Raw genomic sequence first — 10020 nt, 5'->3', positions numbered from 1 at the left:
CATTGGAAAAGACTCTGATGCTGGGAAGGATTGGGGGTAGGAGGAGAAGGGGACGACAGAGGATGAGATGGCTGGATGGCATCACTGACTCGATGGACGTGAGTCTGAGTGAACTCCGGGAGTTGGTGATGGACAGGGAGGCCTGGCGTGCTGCAATTCATGGGGTCGCAAAGAGTCGGACACGACTGAGCAACTGAACTGAACTGAACTGAATGGTGAGCTAAAAAGAATCCAATTCTTCCCCTCTTATTTGGGGGAAAATAATAAGATTTAACAAAACACTGATTTTCTTAAGGAGGAGTAAAAGCAAACACACACCCACATGCACACACATACACTTGCAAACACACAGAGTCTTTGAAAAGATTCTCTATCATGAAGGGAAAGAACAAGTCCTTCAAAGGGCAGAGAAAAACCATTCCTTTGAAGATGATTTATCGCAGATACACAAATAACTTTCAGACCACATCTGCTTTGTATGCACTTCATGTAATCAAAACACAAACTCTAAGAAAGGACAGCTGAAATACAAATGGGAAGAATGAAATGCGATGGCTGCTGGCTGAGAGGCAGGTGGGAGTCATAGGCAAACCATTCAGGAGAGAGAGAAAGAATGAAAAGAAAAGGCTGTAAAGAGACTACAAAGGCAGCAGCCGATTTAAAATTATATTATGATGGTAATGGACAGAACCGAAACTACAGAAGACTGAATCTGTAAATGCGGACACAGACCTAAGTCCTCTGAGAAGGCTGAGGAAAAGCCCAAAGGAATAAAAACAAAGGGGGAGACCACAGTAGACATAGAGGTCAAAAGAAGAAACCGAGCAAATGAAATAAAAGCAAGAATCAAAAAAGAAGATGATACTCCTGATGGGAAGCCTGAGCTTAAACATTTAAAAGATTCCTTTTGATATAAGTCAAATAATTAAAAAAAAAAACAAAACTTAGAAATACCATGCAGGATTTTGTCCATTTTAAGGGTAAAGAAATAATTCTATGGGGCTTCCCTGGTGGCTCAGCAGTAAAGAATCTGCCTGTCAATGCAGGTGACGCGGTTCGACAGGACGCAGATTCGATCCCTGGGTCAAGAAGATCCCCCAGGGAAGGAAATGGCAACCAACTCCAGGATTCTTGCCTGGAGAACGTCATGGAGCCTGGCAGGCTACAGTCCATGGGATCACAAAGAGTTGGACACAACTTAGCAGCTGAACAACAGCAACAAAGCAATCTTGTAAGCACCCATACAGAGGGGAATGCGGGAGAAACATCTGTAACACTCGGGAAACACGTTTAACTGGAAGAGGAACTCCATTCCATGGAATGTTGAGAAGTACTTATGCTACCAACCAGGGTTCTTGGCCTTCCCCAGTCAACAGAAATTGACTAGAGGCCAGACAAGAAATTCAGACAAAGCTTTTTGGGGGCCCTGGCTGCAACAAATGAGATCAAGAACAAACAAGTAAAAAAAAAAAAAAAAAAAGAACAAACAAGTGTCCCTTGTTCGCTTGCTCCATAAAGCAGGGTGCCGATTTGTTCCTTATACAGAATGAGGGTGGGGTCAGGCCAGAGGCGTGGCTTAGGTGTTTCACCCACTCCTTTGATGATGGCGAGTGCAGTGGGCATGTGCAATACCCTATTTTTCCTCCTGACACACCGTTTTTGCTCCAGGTTCTTCAAAGATGGCAGTTGGGTTTTTGGTCTCTTTGTATCTTTTGTCCAGAATTTGTCCCAACTGCATATGTATGCAGTTATTTTTAGTTCCGTACAGTTTCTTCATATTGTGTTGCTTGAGGATGTGTGTCCAGCTGCAAGCACTGAAGCACTGCAGCAGACGGTCCCGTGCCCCAGCTATGCTGCAGAAAAAAGCTTCTGCCATAAAATTGACTTGGGAGATGCAGAGAGAAGTGCAGCAAGACCCTATACTGAGGCTTTCTCAGGGCTTCGAAAGCATTTGTGAAATCAGTAATGTTAGTGAGCACAGTTTTCCAAGTTTATTTAGCAATGAAACCCTTTTCCACTGACTGAGTGGAAAGACGGGTGCTCCATGGAACACACTTTGGAAACCATGCTTCTACAGAATTTTGCGAGATTGCAGCTGTGACCTAAAATTCCCATCATCTGCCAGGGGCCCTCATGCATGAAGACAACAGAAAGAAACTTTCCTGTACTCCAGAACTTAGGATATGTGCCATGTGTAATGTTTCATGGGGAAAAATATTCAGGGATGCACTCTTAGCAGGCAAAGATGAATCAAAATAAGCAAGATCATAGTAAACAACAAAAATCAGTACTAGGAAGTTGTTGTATAGAGGTGGAAGTGAATATTAAAACCCTGTCAGGCATATGATTATGTTAGTCTCCGTCAGAGTCTGGTCACGAGACAGAAACCGCAGCAGAAACCACATCCTTGCCTGTCTGGTCCCAAGCCTCAGGGGGCTGACCCCACAAACTGCCCGGGCAGTAGCAGCGTCTCCAACCTCAGCACTTGCCTGGACCTGTTCTCCCAGGTGTCAGCTCTAGGTTCCTCCCTCGTCCCTGCAGCCCTGGGACTGATCTCCGGGTGCCTCACTGTCCCTCGTTTGTCCCCTTCGCCTTATCCACACGTCCACAGGGACTCCTTTCATTAAAGTCTCTCTATTTAGGGATTCTCTGGTGGCCCAGGAGCTCAGCGTCTGCATTCCCGATGCAGGGGGCCCAGGTCTGACCCCCGGCTGGGGAACTAGATCTTACAAGCTGCGACTAACGCATGCGGCAACGAGGGTCGAAGATCCTGAGTGTCACCACTAAGACCTGGGGCAGACAAATGAATAAATATTTTAAAAGTAAAAAAAAAATAATAATAATAAAGACTCTCTGTTTAAACCATTTGGCAGTGGGGAGAATGTTTCTTGCCAGGACCCTGACTCACACACTTCCCAACTCTTTATAAAGCTGGAATAACCCTAACACTAAAACCTGACCAATGGCACAAAGAAAAACACAACGAACGAATGAGCCATTCACGAGTCTCTTTCACATAGATGTAAAGTCCTAATAAAAACTTAATCAGATTAAAGTCCAAACCCAGTCCAACAACGTATTAAAACAATGTGTCCAGTGTTTTTACCTTAAGCATCTTTGCCACAGAAATCTTTGCCAAAAGTGTTTTCTGCTGCAAACATTTTTGCCCTGTAACTAAAGGGCTGTGAGGCAATTTTGTGAGAAAGATCAAATAACTGGTTTGACAGTTTGGGGTTTGACAGCTTGGTTTCCGCTGGCTGAAGTGTGTTAGCGTTTCTTCCAGTTAGCAATGTTATTGATGGCTTTATGGAGCTGACAGCAGACAATGATTTCCCCAAGAGTTGGTTTCTTATTTTGAAACACACTACCCTGGAGGAGAAAGAGGCCTTCCAGGCACAGTTGAGCCCACTCTTCCCACACACATCTGGAGTGACAATCAATGGACACGTGGCGTTACACCAAGAATTAATGACAGTGCAGAGGCCTTCACAGCTCACCACAGAGCTCATCCCAGGATTGGGGACCAGATGCCTCATCCAGCGAAGGAAGAAATTCTAGCCTGAAAGAAAAAGAGTGATGCCAGCTGAGAAGACAAGTCACCAAGTAAACGCATAAAATACTATGAATGGAAGACCTGGAAGACAGCTGCAGATAGGTCCAATCTACAAGATAAAATCAGTTCTTTGTGTAGCATGTCTATGAATCTACACATATTTTAAATGTCTTCAAATATTTTGTATTTTAAAATAAAGTCTTTTAGATTTCATTCTTCATGTTTCTGTCCTTCTTAATGTTCCTCTTAAACTTTTATGGCAAAACTGTCCTATGGCCAGCTAGTTATATGATGTAAATGTTTGTGTCAAAGATGTCTTGGCAAAGATACTTACAGTGAAAGTATCTAGAGCTATGAAAAGAATACACCATGAGCAAACACTCCTGGAATGCACGGATAACGCTATATCAAAACTGCAGGAAACTGATTAACTACGGCGATAGGTCAAAGGAGGAAAAAAAATCATTTTACACACTGAATAGATACTTGGTAAATTTCAATATCCATTCCTGGTTTTCTTTCAAAAAACTCTAGTGAACTAGAGATGGAAGTATATTTGTTTCACATGGTAAAAAATACTAGCTCTCAAACCCACAGCCAACACCAAATCAGTGAAATACAAAAAGCATTCTCATCAAATATGTGAACAAGATAAAGATTTCTACTGTCTCGTTATTCAACACTAAGTATTATAAAAATTCTAGCTACTGCAATTTGAAAAAATAAGATTAAATTATAATTATTTGCAAATAGTACTCAGAAAAACTAGGAAAAGGAATACAAAATTATCAGAATAGAAGAGTTTAGTAAAGTAGCCAGTTATAAAATAACTACAGAAAAGTTAATATTTTTTCTACTTCCTGATACTTACCAGAAAACATTAAGCAAAAATTAATAAAGATGTTGCATTAGTTATCCATTGCTGCATGACAACTTACCCCCAGAGCACAGTGGTTTAAAACAACAGAATTTATTATCTCAAGTTTCTGTGGGCCAGGAATCTGTGGGTGGCTGAGCTGAGTTCTCTGCCTCTGAGTGCCTCACAAAGCTATAATCAAGTAGTTAGCCAAGGCTGCGGTCTCATCTGAAGGTTCAAGTAGGTATGCTCATTCACATGGCTGTTGGGCTGAGGGTCTCAGGCCCTTGCCACATGGGCTTCCCATAAGGCAGCTCGAAACGTAGCAGCTGGTTTTGTTAGAGAAGGCAAGTGAGAGAGCCTGAGAGGGAAAGAGAGCTCCAGCAAGACAGAAGTCACAATTCTCCACAATCTAATCTCAGAAGTAATATCCCATCACTTTTCCAGATTCTAGTCACTAGAAGCAAGTCATTAGGTCCAATCCACACATAAAGGGTGGGGATTATACAAGGAAGTGACTACCAGGGATCATTGAGAACCATTTCAGAAGCTGCCAACTACAGATGTCATTGCCACGTTTCATTAAAGATGCACCAGACACATATATTCATCTATAAAACTTAACTGTAGAACAACAATTTAAAAAGACCTTAATAATAGAAAGATACACCATCTTCCTGAATGGAAACACTCAGTGTTGCAAAGAAGTTATTTACCACTACATTAATCTATAAATTTAATCCAATTCCAATTTCCAGAGGGACATTTTGTTTTATATTTAACTTGGAAAAAAAAAATCTAGAGTTCACCTAAATGACAAGCACTAAGAATAATTTTTGGCAGTCCAGTGGTTAAAATACCCATGCTTCCATTACAGGGGCTATGGGTTCAATCCCTGGTCAGGAAACTAAGATACTGCACTCTACAAGCCATGGCCAATAAATAAATAAGTGAGATTTGTATTCTCAGTTAATAACCATTATTTAAAAGTTACAACTATTAAAATAAGGTAATCTCAATGTAAAAATGATCTGATAAGTCAATGGTACAGAATAAAAAGCACAATCAAACAGAAAACTATTCAGGATATGATAAAATGGCCTTTCAGATCACTAGCAATTCATTTATGGATTAATTTATCATTCATATTAAAATGATAGTGGCTTAATTTGTTTTAAAGTTGTTTCCTTACCTCTCACCAGATACAAAAATAAAATAGAGTTAAATATAAAGGTGAAATTAAAGTATAAAATCTTGAAATTTAATTGAAAATGTATGCATTCTTGGTGAAAGCAAAGGTCATATAACAATAAAGTCTGGGATCATAACAGAAAAATCGAATAATTTGACAGCTTAAAACTGAAGCACTTCAATATATCAGGAAAGTATAAAAACTACAGATGCAAATGACAAACTTCAAAAATTACCTGCACCCTATATGACCAAAAAAGTGATATATGAAAAGACGCTAAATATACTACATCTTATAAATCAATACTAAGCAGATGAATGTTACAACAGAAAATAGTCAAAGAATATAGAAATTCACCATTCATTCATTTGTTCAACTAATATTTATTGGGTGACTCAAAGGTCACAGAGTCAGCCCAAAGATGCACCCCTCCTCAGGACTAGCCACTCCCACTAGAGCGTGAGCTCTTTGGGGATCCCCCAGCCAATACAAGCTGGGGATCCCCCAGCTTCCATTCAGCAGGCACCCAGGGAACACGCTGACTGAATGAGTGGACACATAAGGGAATAATTCAGAGAAACAGGTGAGGTGGTGTAAGGGAGATATAAAAGAATAGAAACAATGAGTAGAGACTGTAAGCCACTGAAATGGAGGGAGACAGAGAAAGTGAATGAATGAATGAAAACAGGGATATTCTGAAAAAAGGGAAAAAAAATAAAGGTAAAGAAACCCAGAAAGACCCAAATGGAAGTTAAAGATATAGAGGCAGGAAAACAAAAGCAGAGAGAGAGACAGAGAGAGAAAAAGCTTTCCCTTAGCCTTGTTTAGTGGTCGTGTTCGACTCTTTGGGACTCCACTGTAGCAGCAGGCTCCTCTGTCCATGGGATTTCCCCCACAAGAACACTGGAGTGGGTTGCCATTTCCTACTCCCGGAGGATCTTCCCTTAGCCTTGCCAGGCTGCTATTAGAACCCCTGGGTTCCTGCCTCAGGAACCTCCCTGTTTCCTCCCACTTCTCCAGGGTTTGCCAGGCTGCAGCCCAAGGGACTGGCCTCCTGCTTGGTCTTGCCAGTTCTCGCCTTTGGGCAGGGAACTCTGTGACCTCCTCCTCCCCACAGCACGCTGGCTGAGAGCCACCCCAACTCGAACCTTAACACCAGGGGCTGTCCTATCCAACAGGCTCCAACCAACAACTTCAGCAAAATCCTTCCACCCAAGGACGGCCTCAGGGAGGAGACCCCTCTCCATCCCTGTGATCATGATATTCCCTGACCCTGCCAGCTCTGGACCCTGGGATGGAGTGGGGGCCGGGGGTGGGGGGCAACGTGGGCAGGGAATGTTACCATTTAGCCAGACCCAGAGCCCTGCCCACCCCTCAGGACGGGGAGAAAGTCTGGAAATGGAGAAGCTGGCTGGGCTGGGGGCCGAGGGGATCCGGGGATCGCAGAGGCTTCCTGCCTCACAGAGCTTTGCCTGGATGACCAGACCCATGTATCTGCGCTGGTATTTCCAATTCCCTGGGGAGCATGCAGGCAGGAGCCCCAGAGAGCTAGGAGGAAAAGCAGAGTGGGAGGTGGCCAGAGCCACTGAATTCCCCTGGGTCCTAGAGAAGGGTGGGTTCCTTCCCTTCCCCCTCACCTCCCCATTTGTCCTTCCAAAAGGCTCTGACCTCACCTCCCCCATTTCTGGGCTTCTCCAGAGTTCCAGCGATGAAGAGAGGCACTTCCAAGCCAAAGGGCCCCGGCCCCTCCTGCGGGCCCCTCCATGGCTACCTTGGCTCTGGGGACCTCCGAAGCCCCCCTGCCTCCCCCACCATTGCACCAGATGTGGCTGCAGGGGAAAGGTGGGTGCAGGGCCCAGCTAGCAGTGGTCACTTGGTGGTCCTCTTGCTGCAGAGTCAGCACATTCTATGCCAGCTTGCCAGGCCTCCTCACTCAGCACTTCCTCGGCCCAATTTCTAGAAGCAGCAGCAGGGGCCTGCGCAGTTCACTGCCAGCTGGGCTGGGGCTTCCACCCCCAGGTCCGCACAAACCCCATCAAGAGCCTTTGCCAGGGGCCTAGGCTCAGCAGCCAGGGATCTCAGTGGGTGGATAAGGACCAGTCCCATTCCAGGTGGGGGACAGAAGGCAGGGACACCCGGAGTTTGCCTCATCCTTTCCCCACAACCATAGAAACATTCTGACCCACAGTGGGCCTCCTGGTCCTTTCCTCTGCAAAGCAGTAAGGCATCCCACGGCTCATATCCTTTCTCGGCTTCCCAAACCCTCTGTGGTTGGGTCTGAGGCCTCCTCACTCCCGCCAGATTTTCCAGAGCCTGGAGTTCCAGCACAGGATCAAAAGACACTGGCTGTGTCCCATGGGAAGCCCAGGGGAGGAGCAGCCCCGTCCAGAACATTAGATTCTTAACAAAGTCACACACTACCAGCAAGCTCTTGCAGCCCTATACCCCAGCCCTCCAAGAACACTTGTGCCTGGTTCCTATTGCCAGGGACTGGCAACAAGCCTCAACCACAGGGCTAGGTCTTAAAACTGTGGGTGTGAACCCAGCCCCTAGGAACAGGGCCTGGTGAGGAGCTGCCTGCCACCCGCCCCTCACCTCCAGATGGCTCAGACCCAGCCTGGTGACTCGAAGCCCTCATTTGACCCCAGCTCTGCATCCTTTGCTGCCTGTCGGGGGTCTCTCTCAGACCCCGGCTCTGCTGCTTCCAAAGGATGTCAGGACACCTCCAGCTACTCAGGCAAGGCCTTGTCCTGTGTGTGCAGAGGGGGAACCAGCTAGGCTCCTCTGGGCTCAGAGATCCAAGAGGGTCTTATCAGCCACTTTGGGAGACACAGATTGGAAGAGAGAAGGAGGGCAAGGAAGGGAGTGGAGAGGAGGAGAGGACCGGCCCCAGGAGTGTGCCCTGGGCTGGGTATAAGAAAAGGATGCAGAAGACAGATGAAAAAGATGAAAGGGACAGAGAAAATGGGGAAGGGGGGAACACCCTGGGGGTGAAGCCCTCCCTTCTCTCATCAGTCCAGAGGGGAAAAAAAAAATAGTGGCCACATGCCTGGCACTGTGCTGGGTAGGTACTCTTCATAATCCTTTTATTTCATCCTCCCAAATATACCACGAGAAAGGTATTATTACTCCCAAGTTATAGCTGAAGACTTTGAAGCTCTGAGAGCTTAACGGGCTTCCCTGGGGAGTGTCTGGGGGCCAGGCCAGGACCCCAGGTCTCCAGTCTCAGCAGAGATGGCTGGCAGGGCTACAATCCTGGCCCCAGGAGCTTGTGCAGAGGCCCAAGCTATGTTCAGAGCAGAGTTTATTCAAACAGAGCCTAACAGGAAACTTGGCTCCTCTGACTCACTCTGATTCGACCTTATTAAGAAAAAAGAAAGAGGAGCAGGAGCCAGCACTGGGTAGGGTTTCACGCCAAAAGCTGGCTCCCAGGCAGAGGCCGGCTGAGCACAATGGCCTGTGCCCCGAACTCCCCACAGCTCCAAAGTCCCGAGGCAGCCCTGTCCCCCTGCCTGGCTCAAGAAGAAGGGTCTGGCCTTCTCCGCTCTGCCAGTGGGGCTCCCGTACCATACAGCCATCCTCTCTCCTCCCTCTGTTCCTCTCTTCCCTTCCCCTCCCTGCCCGAGGGTACCCTGGGGCCTGTTTCCACTGCTCCTCCTCCTCCTCTCCTGGCGCTGCTGCCCATCTGGCTGTCGGGAGGGCCCTACAGGACCCCAGGGATTCCAAGCAGCTGAGGCCAGCACTGCAGGGGGGCAGGCTGGAGGGAGGGAAGGCTTAACCCTCCCAGTCCCGGCCCTCAGCATCTGGCTCGTGGTCCTGCACCAAATGGGTTGCCCTTTGCAGGAGTCCTGTTTTAGAGACTGAGATCAAACCCCACATGAGGGAGCAGAGGGGCTTGTGTTGAGCAGTCGCTGGCTGGACTAGGAGGGCAGACGGATGCCCTGAGTCACCAGAACCAAGCCTCATCTTGAACCACAGCGTGATGGGGGAACACATGCAGGCTGGATGAGGAAGCAGGGGCCCAGGGTCTCTGAGGAATGTCCACTCTGGCTGTCTCCTACCAAAGTGGTCTCCGTGCGTTTCCAAAGTAGGACGGGAATCTGGAGAGACCAAGTTAAGGGCAGGTTCTTCCTCCTGGATGTATAGGCCCAAGAAGGGGATTTCTGCCCTCCAGTTCCCACGACCAAGGTTGGAGAAGGCAGCCTGGGGGAGGCATTCAGAGACATTTCTTAGACTCCAAAGTGTTCAAACTTCTAAGGCCCCTCCTATTTCTGCCGAGAGAACAGAGAACCTGCCAAAGCCCTCTTGGAGACCATCTGGTCTAAACCTCCACTGATCGGATGTGGTGACTGAATCAGAACAGGGGAAAGACTTGCCCAAGTTCATCCAGCAACTTAACCACAGCAACTGGAGTAGGCC

Source organism: Bos javanicus, chromosome 21 (genome assembly GCF_032452875.1).
Source record: "Bos javanicus breed banteng chromosome 21, ARS-OSU_banteng_1.0, whole genome shotgun sequence".
Classification (NCBI taxonomy): domain Eukaryota; kingdom Metazoa; phylum Chordata; class Mammalia; order Artiodactyla; family Bovidae; genus Bos; species Bos javanicus.
This window is presented reverse-complemented; position numbering follows the sequence as displayed.